The sequence below is a fragment of the Moschus berezovskii genome, chromosome 16 (genome assembly GCF_049115385.1).
Source record: "Moschus berezovskii isolate FMDL1 chromosome 16, NW_MosBer_1.0, whole genome shotgun sequence".
NCBI classification, from domain to species: Eukaryota; Metazoa; Chordata; class Mammalia; order Artiodactyla; family Moschidae; genus Moschus; species Moschus berezovskii.
Window position 1 is genome coordinate 5,847,697 of NC_142475.1, and position 15,899 is coordinate 5,863,595.

The 15,899-nt window shown below is 46.4% G+C and overlaps 1 protein-coding gene across 1 annotated transcript in view; it reads left to right on the forward strand.

Annotated features, from left to right (window-relative positions):
- The first annotated feature begins 486 nt into the window (after nt 1-486).
- The window catches only part of CPNE3 (copine 3), a 53,807-nt gene continuing 38,394 nt past the window's right edge, over nt 487-15,899 (forward strand). Inside the window, exon 1 of the mRNA XM_055431865.2 lies at nt 487-611. The gene's annotated coding sequence lies outside the window, so the exon portion shown is untranslated. The remainder of the gene's footprint in view (nt 612-15,899) is intronic.

The following is a 15,899-nucleotide window of genomic DNA, read 5'->3' on the forward strand; positions in this document are numbered from 1 at the left end:
TCAATTGGGCCTTAGAAAACATCACTAGGAACAAAGCTAGTGGAAATGATGGAATTCCAGTTGAGTTAATTCAAATCCTGAAAGATGATGCTGTGAAAGTGCTGCACTCAATGCGGTCTAAATTTTCTCAAATGTAAATCCTTATATTTTCAGGAATTCATTCTGGTGTACCGGATAACTTACTTTAAAAGCCTGAAGTCTACTAGGGGTTTTCAGTAAGAAACCAATCAGAGTTCCCGGCAGGCACGGGCCGCGGTGGGCGGAGCCCGTCTCAATCCCGCCCCGCCCCTCAGCCGGGCCCCGCCCCATCCATCAGCTCCGCCCTGCCTCTCGTCCGGGCCCCTCCCCCCATCCCCGCCTCGCCCCTCTGCCGGTCCCAGCCTCGCCTCGCCCTCAGCCGCGCCCCGTCCTGCCCCGCCCATAGCCCCGCCCATAGCCCCGCCCCGCCCCGCCAATCAGCCCCGCCCGCGTACCCATCGGCCCCGCCCTCGACCGGGCCCCGCCCCTCGACCCGGCCCCTGGGTTTTTCTTGGACGCACGGCGGCTGGGAGACTGCGCGGTATCCGCCTGCCAGGTCTTTACCGAGTGACTCACATCCCTGTGGCCGAGCGGTGAGTGCGGGCTCTCCTCTGCTTCGGGCCCTCGGAACCCAGCGGTCCCTGGGGGAGAGGAGGGCCCGGTCGGGAGAGCCGGGCCCGCGGGCTCCGCGCCACTGGGCCGGGCCGCCCTCGCGCTGCGGGCGCATCCTGGGCTCCGCGCGGCCCGGGCTCGGCTGGGCGCCTGGGGCCTCTGCAGCCGCTGGACGCGCGATCGGCGACCGGCCCAGGCCAGGAGTTGCCCGGCGTGTCCCGGGGGAGCCGGAGCTCCGGGCTCAACTCCGGGCTGCGAGGCGCCGCCTGCGTGCCGTCTGGTGCCCGGGACCCCCCAGCCTCCCTCGCGGGGTGGCGGGCTTGCGGCCCGGGCAGAGACGCGGACTCGCGGCCCGCTCTGCGCTTCGCCAGTGCCGGGGGGAGCGGGGCGCGCCTCGGTAGCGGGGGACCCCAGGGGAGCTGCCAGATCGTGGGCTGGACAAAAGTGACTCCGTCTGGGGGTAACGCAGGAGGCTGCGGGAAGGCGTATCCTAGCGGCTCCAGTTCCGGCTCCAGCTTCGAATTTCTAACGCTTAGTGTTTTGGGCTCACTACCTCCGAGGGCGTGGAGGAAGTGCGGTCAGGTTTGTTTTGCACTCCCAGAACCTCTGGGAGACCGAGCAAACCTATCACTGACGTTGCCTGTGATGCTGATCCACACTTTCTTTTTATTCTCGGTATTATCGTTTCGTGGCTGCCTCTGTAACTGCTAATCAGCTAGGAGGAAGAGTGCCATTGAGTGCACCGAGTACTGGTTACAGGACGGCACAAACCCTGCTAGACAACTTTCCTATGCTAGCTCAATTAGTGCTCACAACCATCAGCTTGAGTGGTATTGCTATTTCATTTCATACTCGAGGAAACTCAGATTGCATACATTTCCAAATTGCACAAGGGTTAAGTGGTAGTAGCATTAGAGCTGAAATTCAGATCTGTATGATTTCTGCACCCAGGGGTTATGGCCTAATGTTAAAAAACGTTATTGGGGCTTTCCTGATGGCTCAATGGTAGAGAATCCTCCTGCTAACGCAGGAGAGGAGGGTTTGATCCCTGGGTCGGGAAGATCCGCTGGAAAAGGAAATGGCAACCCACTCCTGTATTCTTGCCAGGAAAAATCCTATGGACAGAGGAGCCTGGCTGGCTACAGTCCATGGGGTTGCAAAGAGTCAGACATGACTTTGCGACTAAACAGCAACGAAGAATATTATTATTCTTTGGAGTAAGATGGATACCTAGGTCTGAGATCTGTTCTCTGAGATTTGTTAGCTGTATGACCTTGGGCGGGCTGCTTGGCCTTTTAGGGCCTGTTTCTGCACTTGTGAAATAGAGATAAAATACCTCCTATGTCATAGGGTTGTTATGAAGATTGAATAAGATCACTTTGGGACCACACTTAGCCAAGTGTCTGGCACATAGTGGTGAACTATATATAGCAACATATATCCTGCTGTTGTCGTTAATTGTGGACAGCAAACTGCGCCTCTGAGCGCTCCCGGCCAGAGCCAGACACAACTTGTGTGGACCTAGAGCCCAGGTAGAGGGAGGCAGGGAAGAATCGGAATGGAAAACAGGACAGATGGCATGCATGGGGCAGTTATAGGCACGCCGATAGATTAACCTGTGGTGCCCAGGGCCACTCTTTCATGAGAATTTTTTAAAAGGCAGTTCATTATAACTGATGAATTGGAAAAACACATCCCACTCTGGGCTGAAAACCTTCTGAGAGGTGCCTGGGACGGGACTGTGCTGAGGCTCCCCGCCTGTGAGTGGGAGCGCATTTCGACAAGGCCTGACACAACCTTTCAGGATTTCTTCTCCCAGCTGAGCGCCTAAAGAAAGGAGAAAGATAGGAGATTTCAGCTTGGGGAAAACAAAGCATCTCTTTGCCTTTTAAGGGTTGAAAAATGACTGGACACCTCTCCTATTTTTACCTATAGCTGTGGACACTTTATAGACAATGATCTTCATTATCACTTAAAGTTAAGGCAGCCTAAGTGTTGCGAATTTGTGTATCCTCTTTACGGGGCTGTCACTGTTGCCCTGAGTATTTCCCTGGGTTCAGACCCCCAAGTGCACCCTGCAGCCCAGCCCCTGTTGGGCTTCGGTGTGGCTCTAGACACAGTTTTCGTTTCCCGTTTTTCCTGTGATTTTTTCTTTTTTCCTACTATTATTATAATTTACTTTTCTCTTTCTTTTTTCAAAACTTTATTTAGCCAGTGATTTACTATACTGGAAAATATGCCTATCAGCAAAACCTAGAGAGTTAGTGTAGGATGTGAAATTTGATTCAGTAACACTTGACCTTCAAGGATTTGTGATTGGCTACTCTTGCGCTTTCTTGGAGCAGCTGTGAAGAGATATCCCACGCCCAAGGTAAGAGAAACCCAAATAAGACGGTAGGTATTGCGAGGGGGCATCAGAGGGCAGACACACTGAAATCATAATCACAGGAAACTAGTCGATCTGATCACAGGGACTACAGCCGAATGTGGTCCACTGGAGAAGGGAATGGCAAACCACTTCAGTATACTTGCCTTGAGAACCCCATGAACAGTAACAAAGGGCACAATGATAGGATACTGAATGAGGAATTCCCCAGGTCGGTAGGTGCCCAGTATGCTACTGGAGCTCAGTGGAGAAGTAACTCTAGAAGGAATAAAGGGACGGAGCAAAAGCAAAACCAATACCCAGTTGTGGATGTGACCGGTGATAGAAGCAAGGTCCGGTGCTGTAAAGAGCAATATTGCATAGGAACCTGGAATGTTAGGTCCATGAATCAAGACAAATTGGAAGTGGTCAAACAGGAGATGGCAAGAGTGAACGTCGACATTCTAGGAATCAGTGAACTAAAATGGACTGGAATGGGTGAATTTAACTCAGATGACCATTATATCTACTACTGTGGGCAGGAATCCCTTAGAAGAAATGGAGTAGCCATCATGGTCAACAAAAGAGTCCGAAATGCAGTACTTGGATGCAATCTTAAAAATGACAGAATGATTTCTGTTCGTTTCCAAGGCAAACCATTTAATATTACAGTAATCCAGGCCTATGCCCTAACCAGTGACGCTGAAGAAGCCGAAGTTGAACGGTTCTATGAAGACCTACAAGACCTTTTAGAACTAACACCCAAAAAAGATGTCCTTTTCATTATAGGGGACCGGAATGCAGAAGTAGGAAGTCAAGAAACACCTGGAGTAACAGGGAAATTTGGTCTTGGAGCACGGAATGAAGAAGGGCAAAGGCTAATAGAGTTTTGTCAAGAGAACTCACTGGTCATAGCAAACACCCTCTTCCAACAACACAAGAGAAGACTCTACACATGGACATCACCAGATGGTCAACACCGAAATCAGATTGATTATATTCTTTGCAGCCAAAGATGGAGAAGCTGTATACAGTTAGCAAAAACAAGACCAGGAGCTGATTGTGGCTCAGATCATGAACTCCTTATTGCCAAATTCAGACTTAAATTGAAGAAAGTAGGGAAAACCACTAGACCATTGAGATATGACCTAAATCAAATCCCTTATGATTATACAGTGGAAGCGAGGAATAGATTTAAGGGACTAGATCTGATAGAGTGCCTGATGAACTTTGTACAGAGGTTCATGACATTGTACAGGAGACAGGGATCAAGACCATCCCCATGGAAAAGAAATGCAAAAAAGCAAAATGGCTTTCTGAGGAGGCCTTACAAATAGCTGTGAAAAGAAGAGACGTGAAAAGCAAAGGAGAAAGGGAAAGATATAAGCATCTGAATGCAGAGTTCCAAAGAATAGCAAGGAGAGATAAGAAAGCCTTCCTCAGCGATCAATGCAAAGAAATAGAGGAAAACAACAGAATGGGAAAGACTAGAGATCTCTTCAAGAAGATTAGAGATTCCAAGAGAACATTTCATGCAAAGATGGGGTCGATAAAGGGCAGAAATGGTATGGACCTAACAGAAGCAGAAGATATTAAGAAGAGGTGGCAGGAATACACAGAAGAACTGTACAAAAAAGATCTTCACGACCAAGATAGTCACGATAACGTGATCACTGACCTAGAGCCAGACATCTTGGAATGTGAAGTCAATTGGGCCTTAGAAAGCATCACTACGAACAAAGCTAGTGGAGGTGATGGAATTCCAGTTGAGCTATTTCAAATCTTGAAAGATGATGCTGTGAAAGTGCTGCAGTCAACATGCCAGCAAATTTGGAGAACTCAGCAGTGGCCACAGGACTGGAAGAGGTCAGTCTTCATCCCAATCCCAAAGAAAGGCAATGCCAAAGAATACTCAAACTACCGCATAATTTCACTCATCTCACATGCCAGTAAAGTCATGCTCAAAATTCTCCAAGCCAGGCTTCAGCAATATGTGAACCATGAACTCCCAAATGTTCAATCAGGTTTTAGAAAAGGCAAAGGAACCAGAGATCAAATTGCCAACATCCGCTGGATCATGGAGAAAGCAAGAGAATTCCAGAAAATCATATTTCTGCTTCATTGACTGTGCCAAAGCCTTTGACTGTGTGGATCACAATAAACTGTGGAACATTCTGAAAGAGATGGGAATCCAAGACCACCTGACCTGCCTCTTGAGAAACCTGTATGCAGGTCAGGAAGCAACAGTCAGAACTGGACATGTAACAACAGACTGGTTCCAAATAGGAAAAGGAGTACGTCAAGGCTGTATATTGTCACCTTGCTTATTTAACTTATATGCAGAGTACATCATGAGGAATGCTGGGCTGGAAGAAGCACAAGCTGGAATCAAGATTGCTGGGAGAAATATCAATAACCTCAGATATGCAGATGACACTACCCTTATGGCAGAAAGTGAAGAGGAACTCAAAAGCCTCTTGATGAAAGTGAAAGAGGAGAGTGAAAAGGTTGGCTTGAAGCTCAACATTCAGAAAACAAAGATCATGGCATCTGGTCCCATCACTTCATGGGAAATAGATGGAAAAACAGTGGAAACAGTGTCAGACTTTATTTTTTTTGGGCTCCAAAGTCACTGCGGATGCTGATTGCAGCCATGAAATTAAAAGACGCTTACTCCTTGGAAGGAAAGTTATGACCAACCTAGATAGTATATTAAAAAGCAGAGACATTACTTTGCCAACAAAGGTCCGTCTAGTCAAGGCTATGGTTTTTCCCGTGTTCATGTATGGATGTGAGAGTTGGACTGTGAAGAAAGCTGATCGCTGAAGAATTGATGCTTTTGAACTGTGGTGCTGGAGAAGACTCTTGAGAGTCCCTTGGACTGCAAGGAGATCCAACCAGTCCATTCTAAAGGAGATCAATCCTGGGTGTTCATTGGAAGGACTGATGCTGAAGCTGAAACTGCAATACTTTGGCCACCTCATGCGATGAGTTGACTCACTGGAAAATTCTCTTATGCTGGGAAAGCTTGGGGGCGGGATGAGATGGGGACGACAGAGAATGAGATGGCTGGATGGCACCACCAACTCTGTGGACATGAGTTGAGTGAACTCCGGGAGTTGGTGATGGACAGGGAGGCCTGGCCGCAGAGAGTCGGACACAACTGAGCGACTGAACTGAACTCTTGCGCATCAAAAGCATGATCTTTCAGGTAGCTCTCTTACAAGGATTAATGCTACTTCTGCTGTTGGCATTCAACAGGTTGAAGAATCCAGCTTTGGCCATTCCTTTAATTTATCCATTATCACCTTCACCCTGTAGGCCAGCTTCCTTCCCACCAATATTTTCCCTTCCTGTTCTTTCTTATCTTGTAAGGATTGCTAATTGGTTAAAGTCCAGACAATTAAGTAGAATATTTGGTAGAAGATTTAGTAAAAGATTGGCTGAGAAGAAGGTTTAAATTAACACCTAAAAGTAAAGTATCATAGATTTAATTTGACTACATTAGTTGAGTTTCTAATATGTTTAGTTGAAGTATAATTGATCTCCAGTACTGTTAATTTTAGATGCACCGGTGATTCATTATTTTTATACATTACATTATAAAGTGATCACCACTATATATATTTAGGTAAGGGCTTCCCTGGTGGCTCAGAGGTTAAAGGGTCTACCTCCAATGCGGGAGACCCGGGTTCGATCCCTGGGTCGGGAAGATCCCCTGGAGAAGAAAACGGTAACCCACTCCAGTATTCTTGCCTGGAGAATCCCATGGACGGAGAAGCCTGGTAGGCTACAGCCCACGAGGTCGCACAGAGTCGGACACGACTGAGCGACGGAATGGACGGAACGGAAGATTATACCTACAATTAAGCCAGTTATTCTGGTTTAAATCTATTTCTAAGTTGAAATGGGGAGAAAATGGGATTCTTTTGGAGAGACTGTTTACTCTTTTAATATATAACAGCTCATGAGTATGCAGTCATAATTTTTAAAAAGCTGTTAAAATTATGTGATAGTCAAATTTACCAATATAAATTATATGGCTAGTGTACTAACATAGTTTCCCCATGAAAATAGAAGGAAGTACTACCTATTCATTTTAGCAAACGATTTTGAAATGGATGTATTTCAATTTTGAAATGGATGGTACACTTGGATGTACCAAGTGAATGTATTTTGTCTGGTTCCTGTGAAAATTACCAAATCAAGAATGTGGTTGCAGTATGTGTTGTCACCAGGCTACTTCAATATTTTGAGCATTTAGTTTACTGTGTCTCTAGACCCTAAGGTGATAGATGGGACATGTTAAAATAGATGTCTGAGACTGTAAGGAGAAACTTGTCTTCCCTCCCTCCCCCCCTTTCTTGGTATTTGACTTGTTTTATATTTAAAAAAGTGGACTTCCCTGGTGACTCAGTGGTAAAAAAATCCACCTGGAAATGCAGGAGATGTGACTTTGATCCCTGAGTTAGGAAGATCTCCTGGTAAAGGAATGGCAACCCACTCCAGTATTCCTGCCTGAGAAATCCCCTGGACAGAGAAGCCTGGCGGGCTACAGTCCATGAGGTCACCAAAGAGTTGGACATGACTTAGCAACTAAACAACAACAGCAATAAAAAATACACAACCTAAATATATGTGACACTCTCTATATAAGACAAAAACAGCTGTTAGATTTAACATTTTCAGTTATTTCGACAGAAAGCAAATAAGTAAATGACCTTATAAGAACAAAGTGTTTCTTTAGAGACTCTACATTCCAGGTCTAAGGGAAGAACACCCCTTGAGTGAGCCGTGTAGGAAGTAACCCAAGTCTCCAGCTCCCCAGCATGTTAGTTCACCGGCAGGACCTTTGTCACACACTTTCATAATGCACTGCTTGTTAGATACAACCTAACATCCACACTGCAAGTTTAGGGTTTTATCTCCCCTAAAAACCTTTAACGAAAAAAACAGTGTACAATCTGCTTAGTGGTCAGGATTTTCTTAAAAAGAAGGGAAAATTAAAAAAGTTTTTTTCAATGATGTTGTCAAAATAAGTAGATAAAAATATATAAATATTACACCCATCTGCAATACCTCTTGATCCCCTTCTGTGCTTTATTTCTCTCTTTAGCACTTACCGTCACCTAGCATACTATATCCGGAGAAGGCAATGGCAAGCCACTCCAGTACTATTGCCTAGAAAATCCCATGGATGGAGGAGCCTGGTGGGCTGCAGTCCGTGGGGTCGCTAAGGGTCGGACACGACTGAGCGACTTCACTTTCACTTTTCACTTTCCACTTCCACACATTGGAGAAGGAAATGGCAACCCACTCCAGTGTTCTTGCCTGGAGAATCCCAGGGACGGGGGAGCCTGGTGGGCTTCCGTCTATGGGGTCACACAGAGTCGGACACGACTGAAGTGACTTAGCAGCAGCAGCAGCAGCAGCAGCATACTATATCGGAGAAGGCAATGGCAAGCCACTCCAGTACTATTGCCTAGAAAATCCCATGGATGGAGGAGCCTGGTAGGCTGCAGTCCGTGGGGTCGCTAAGGGTCGGACACGACTGAGCGACTTCACTTTCACTTTTCACTTTCCACTTCCACACATTGGAGAAGGAAATGGCAACCCACTCCAGTGTTCTTGCCTGGAGAATCCCAGGGACGGGGGAGCCTGGTGGGCTTCCGTCTATGGGGTCACACAGAGTCGGACACGACTGAAGTGACTTAGCAGCAGCAGCAGCAGCAGCAGCATACTATATCGGAGAAGGCAATGGCAAGCCACTCCAGTACTATTGCCTAGAAAATCCCATGGATGGAGGAGCCTGGTAGGCTGCAGTCTGTGGGGTCACTAAGGGTCGGACACGACTGAGCGACTTCACTTTCACTTTTCACTTTCACACATTGGAGAAGGAAATGGCAACCCACTCCAGTGTTCTTGCCTGGAGAATCCCAGGGACGGAGGAGCCTGGTGGGCTTCCGTCTATGGGGTCACACAGAGTCGGACACGACTGAAGTGACTTAGCAGCAGCAGCAGCATACTATATATCTCCCTACAGTGGAATCACATGAAAGCAGGGACATTTGCCTGCTTTGTTCATTGTTGTCGCCTAATCCCTTAGAATAGTGTCTGAAACACAGGCGTTCTGTGTTTGTTGAATGAGTGTGGAGTGAATCAACAGTAATATTAAACTGTTCATGATTGGGAAATATAAAGCGGTTGGCCAGAAAGTTAAAACTGATGAAATGTGTGCTCTATGCGTCCAGAAAACGAATATTCTTTAAATCAGGGAATGTATAACATCCCAAGTCCTTTCTCAGCTTTACGAACTTTTAAACCTTGAGGACCAAGGAAGGTTTTAAACTCTGTAGTTGTTGCAGCTCTAAGAGAAAATAATTTTCATTATCACTGTTCACCATGAACGAGAGAGGAGCATGTAGTGTTAAAATGTGAAAACACCTGTCTTGCCCAATTAAATAGTACATGTGCCCAGCTAAGAAGAGAAATAAGGGAACCAAGTTTTAGAAAGCACACTTTCAGAATTGGGCATTACTGGGTAATACAGAGGGTCAGACCTTCTGATGGCTGGTCCAGCCTCTGGGAGATTGAAGAAGGTAGGCAGTTCTTAAAACACTCAGAGGGAAGTGAGAACCCCAAGGAACTGCAGTAGGTTGCTGTGCCTTAAAATAACATCCGACCAGTGCTGAATATCTGGCCAGCAGCTTTACTGAGTCTTTGTTGCTTTTTAGTCGCTAAATCGTGTCTGACTCTTTTGCAACCCCTTGGACTGTAGCCCGCCAGGTTCCTCTGTCCATGGATTCTCCAGGTAAGAATATTGGAATGGGTTGTCATTTCCTTCTCCAGGGAATCTTCCCGACCCAGGGATCAAACCCACATCTCCTTCATTGGCAGGCGGACTCTTTACCATGGAGTCACCAGGGAACCTTAAATTTTCGGTTGAGCGTCCTGGAATTTTCTGCTCGGTGATGCACCTCTGATTTTTATCAAAGCAGTTTTGGTAAAAGGTGATTCATTTAGTAGGTAGGGTATGTATAAGTGAAAGTGAAAGTCAGTTGTGGCTGACTCTTTGCGACCCCATGGACTATAACAGTCCATGGAATTCTCCAGGTCAGATTACTGGAGTGGGTAGCCTATCCCTTCTCCAAGGGATTTTCCCGACCCAGGAATCAAACCGGGGTCTCCTGCATTGCAGGCGGATTCTCTACCAATTGAACTATCAGGCAGATCCACTGGAGATAGGGAAAGGTATGTATACTCTGTAGCTGACTTTGCCAAGATGCATGTTTCATCAGGTGAGGCGATATGCTGTGATCATTACTTCTTTTATCAACCCTTCACTTACTGCTTATGTGAACTGTTCATTTGATATGCTTGGAAGTATAGTAATCAGTGACATTTCTACACTGTCTGTATAGCAACCAGGGGATTAGTAAAGCAGGACAACCTGAAGTACATGGTAAATAAGCTGAAGGACAGATCAGGCCAGTGTATCTCAGAAATTTTCTGGAGAAATCAAGGAAGGGGCCTTAAAGATTCCTCACTTTGTGGTGGGTAGGACAGCGTAAAGCTGCACTAACTCCTTGAGTTTAAAGAAAGAGGGGTCAAGTGGCAACTCTTTCATATTAACCTCTGCTGACCCCGGTTCTGCATGTCCAAGTATCAGCAATAGTGTTGGTTTAGATTTTATTCAGGATAATTGAAGAATCTGGAAATTCATTAAAAAACAAACAGTGGCCGAAAGCTGATTCCTTCATTCCTGCCATGAGATGAACTGAGAGTTTAATAATGTGAGATTCTGTGGACGGTCGTAAAATTCACTTCCTTACTATGCTGCATGTACCTGACAGACTGAACCCTCTGTTTTGTTTATTGATGTGGATTATTTTTTCAAGTCATCTTGGGATGGGAAATTGAATAACAATTTTAAGCGAAGGTACCTCCTTCACTGGGAAAGTATCTGAATATATATATTTCTTCAGATATAGCTTTTTCAATAGTGGGAAATGGAGTTTGGAAACCTGTATCTTTTTCATTTTATTTCTCTTCTTGGTTCTTAACATTTTCATTTCCCCCTTTAAAAAAAATTAAGAAAAAATATTTTTAAAGGAGTAGGAACTCCTTTCATTCAGTTCAGTTCAGTCGCTCAGTCATGTCCGACTCTTCGTGACCCCATGAATCACAGCACGCCAGGCCCCCCTGTCCATCACCAACTCCCGGAGTTCACTCAAACTCATGTCCACAGAGTTGGTGATGCCATCCAGCCATCTCATTCTCCGTCGTCCCCTTCTCCTCCCGCTCCCAACCTTTCCCAGCATCAGAGTCTTTTCCAGTGAGTCAACTCTTCGCATGAGGTGGCCAAAGTATTGGAGTTGCAGCTTTAACATCAGTCCTTCCAATGAACACCCAGGACTTATTTCCTTTAGGATGGACTGGTTGGATCTCCTTGCAATCCAAGGAACTCTCAAGAGTCTTCTCCAACACCACACTTCAAAAGCATCAATTCATTGGCACTGAGCTTTCTTTATAGTCCAACTCTCATATCCATACATGACCACAGGAAAAACCATGTTGACTCACTGGAAAAGACTCTGATGCTGGGAAAGGTTGGGGGCAGGAGGTGAAGGGGACGACGGAGAATGAGATGGCTGGATGGCATCACCGACTCTGTGGACATGAGTTTGAGTGAACTCCGGGAGTTGGTGATGGACAGGGAGGCCTGGCGTGCTGTGATTCATGGGGTCGCGGAGAGTCGGACACGACTGAGCGACTGAACTGAACTGAACTGAACTGACTAGACAGAACTTTGTGGACAAAGTAATGTCTCTGCTTTTTAATATACTGTCTAGGTTGATCATAACTTTCCTTCCAAGGAGGGAGCTGGTACTCCTTTAGTACCAGTTCTTAAATAAGTGCCTTATTCACTGTCATTAAATTGGGATCATAGAATATTAACGGGAAGAAGCCTTAGGAGTTAAAGTGGTTGACTCGACTCTCAGCTTTCACGACTGAAAGAACCCTGAGGCCTAGAGAAACTCACTGCCGCGCCGGGCCTCCCGTGGTGTGGCTGACACAGACGTGATGTCCCATCTGTCCCGGTGAGCTCCTGTTGATTCCTTTTGCACACTGGAGAGAACACGTGCCCTCCTCCCTGTTTTTATGCTTCTGGACTTCATTCCCCATCCCCGTGTGTAGTATCCCACGGCAAGGATTAAATAAAAATGTGTGCATCCCTGTTTTCTGAATACTGGGGAACTCAGTATACTTTCCTTTACTGTGACGTTTTTGATCTCAGAGTCTCAGCTGTTAAGTGCAGTGTGTTCTGAGGATAGTTTTCCTGCTTCACTAGCCCAGCGCTGCCCTCTGAGAACACTGAGATCCCGTGACCCCATGTAGATCTGCGAGTGTGGGGACTTTACAGAGAAAATACTTTCTTAGCCTGGAGTAGTTTACAATCTCCTCATTGGAAGGACTGATGCTAAAGCTGAAACTGCAATACTTTGGCCACCTCATGCGACGAGTTGACTCACTGGAAAAGACTCTGATGCTGGGAAAGGTTGAGGGTGGGAGGAGAAGGGGACGACCGAGAATGAGATGGCTGGATGGCATCACCGACTCTGTGGACATGAGTTTGAGTGAACTCCGGGAGTTGGTGATGGACAGGGAGGCCTTGCATGCTGTGATTCATGGGGTCGCGGAGAGTCGGGCACGACTGAGCGACTGAACTGAACTGAACTGAACTGGGCTGTCTTGAAGAGAAACTGCTGTGATGTAAATATAAACCTTTCAACTCTTCCCAGTCTTTGGGAAATTACTGTTATTCTGTTTACATTTGTTTCAGAATATAGTAATAGTTATAGTATAAGTCTTAATCTTGTAGTTTTGTACTAGCCTATTAAGTTGTGTCAGGCTGAATATTAATTTGATACACTAACTAAAAGGTCATAAGGAAATTAATTAGAGAATATTGCTGCTGTATTAAATAATGATTAATTAAAGGCTTCGGTGCCCTCAGGGCATTCTGGCAAGAGCGGGGAATAATCTAAGTGCTTTCTTTGGCCTTGCCACTTATTAGCTTGCTTATCTAGGGTAATTAACCTTTTTGGATAAATTCACTTTTTAAAATGGATACTATGCATTGTTTTGAAAACATAACAATGTGCTAAAAATGATTAACATATTCAGAGCTATCTAGTTATTTGCAGGCTTACTACGAGAGTTATTGCCTGGAGAATCCCAGGGGCGGGGGAGCCTGGTGGGCTTCTGTCTGTGGGGTTGCACAGAGTCAGACACGACTGAAGCGACTTAGCAGCAGCAGCAGTAGCATGATAGTGATAGCTATGATGTATTGACCTCTTACTCCTTGTCCTGGCCAATTTCACTAGGATTTTTTTGGAGAGCACAGAATAAAATATATTATTTGGAAGCACTTTGAAAACTGCAAAAAGCAAGCCCTCAGATTATCCAGATGAATGGAATGGTTAACTGTGTGTCCTTCCCTTCTCCGCTCCCCCCGTCTCTACTTTAAGGGGGTAAAACAATCCAGTAGCAAGTGACGGTATGAATGCAGATGCTTTTATGGTGGAGTATGGTTTGAACCCTCAGTTCTGAGGATCAAACACCTCTGAGGTGCTGTGTCGCTCTCCGTCGGAACCACGGTTTGGACCTCTGTGCGCAGAGAGAGCCAGGTGCTGACTTGGTCTGTGCATCCCGCCATGCTCTGCGTTTACAGCACGTGAGAGGTACTGTTCTGAATGACGGGGTCGCCCAGTGCGCTAATCAAGAGCTCCAAGGTCTTCTATTGCAGCGCCCCGCCCCCGCCCTCTGTCCTTAGTACAGTGACGGGTGTACAGTTGCAGAAGGAAATGGAAGCCCACTCCAGTGCTCCTGCCTGGAGAATCCCAGGGACAGGGGAGCCTGGTGGGCTGCCGTCTGTGGGGTCGCAGAGTCGGACACGACTGATGTGACTTAGCAGCAGCAGCAGCAACAGCAGGTATATAGTAACCTCTTAGTATATGCATCTGGTGGTTTGACTTGGGGCTTCCAAGTAGGGTGGCAGCTCTTGGATTTACTGCCATCTGACCCTTTTCCCACTTTGTTTGGAGGGGGATCCCCATTGCTGTTGAGAGTCACGCAGTCTGAGAGCCCTTGTGTAAGCATGCACTGCCGATGCTGCTGGGCCACCTTCCAGCCGCCCCAGGGCGGCCCCGGTTCCCTTTCAGAGGAGGTCGTGCAGGACACACTGGGTATCAGGTAGGAGTCATGATGTTGGAACCAGGAGAAACCTTTGAGGACATTTCAGCATTGCCAGACTCCTCATTTTGTTGGAGAAGGGAATGGAAACCCACTCCAGGATTCTTGCCTGGAGAATGCCATGGATAGAGGAGCCTGGCGGGCTACAGTCCATGAGGCCGCAAAGAGTCGGACCCGACTGAGCTACTTTCACTCACTCCTCATGTTGTAGCCAAAGACGGAAGTGTACTAAAGGCACTGGTGGATGGGCACTGACTTTCCCTCCTGATTGCTTTAGGGCAAATAATGTTATTGTCACTGGTCCCCACGCAACTAATGCAGTCGCTCAGATAAACTCTGCCGAGAGGGTTTAGGAAAATTAGCACATTCGTGTAGTCAAGGCTGACTCCTTTGGCAAATTCATTTTGTGTAGATTCCAGAGGTTATTGTGTTATTATTCCAACTTTATGTCTTCAGTTCAGTTCAGTTCAGTTCAGTCGCTCAGTCGTGTCCGACTCTCCGCGACCCCATGAATCACAGCACGCCAGGCCTCCCTGTCCATCACCAACTCCCGGAGTTCACTCAAACTCATGTCCATCGAGTCGGTGATGCCATCCAGCCATCTCATTCTCCGTCGTCCCCTTCTCCTCCCGCCCCCAACCTTTCCCAGCATCAGAGTCTTTTCCAGTGAGTCAACTCGTCGCATGAGGTGGCCAAAGTATTGCAGTTTCAGCTTTAACTTTATGTCTTACTATTTAATAATAAGCCACCAATGCTGAGACAGTCAACTGAAATACTTGAGTAGTTAATAAAATAATAATCGCTACACTTTGTAGTGTGTCTAATATATGCTGAACATGCTGCAAACCCATGACCATCAGAAACAGCTGTTTGGGTAGGATGCAACAGCTGTAAACAGAGCCGTGAATTCCAGGCAGAGCTGAGTGGTCAGGGGATGACCTGGGCAGCCAGTAATGGTTGTTATTATTATTATTTTGCATCAGAATTGATAAAATCATGATGTAAGTTGAGGGAAGATGGCAGTGGGAAGACTCTTAGGAGACTATTACAGTAGGCAGAGGGGCACTGCAGAAGACCTGAAGTTGTTTCTGTGGGTGAAGGAAGATGCTGTGCGTCCACCTTGGAGAGATTTGGGGTTACCGCAGGTGGACTCTGCTGCCGAGGGAAGGTGGAAACGAGGGAGTGGCGAGACTGAAGGATTTTCAGCGAGGGCGTGGGAAAAACCGTATGCCTTAAATTCCACACCTCTGGTCCTACTTAAGATATTAGGCCTTAATTTTCAATTCCTTTGACTGTGTTACATAGTGTTGATTCAGGAAAGTTCGGGTGACTCGGAGAATGACCGAGATGCTTTCTAGGAGTTATTTGCATTTAGAGACCAGAGGACTCCCCAGTAAGCAATCTGTACCATCAGAGAAGCCGTTGTTGAATCCTGGGGACCCTTCCTATCTTCTCTGTCATCCTGCTCCTTTGAGGAGTGAAGGACGTAGAACTGCTGTTCAGTTGCACATGCCATCCTCTGCCTGACTCCTTGTCCCAGCCACGTCTCCTATTTTCTGTACTAAAGGATACAAAACAGTTGCTTCGTTTTCTTCCATCATGAAAGAATGCCTATTGCTCTTTAAAAAGCTTAACATTTTAAAATATA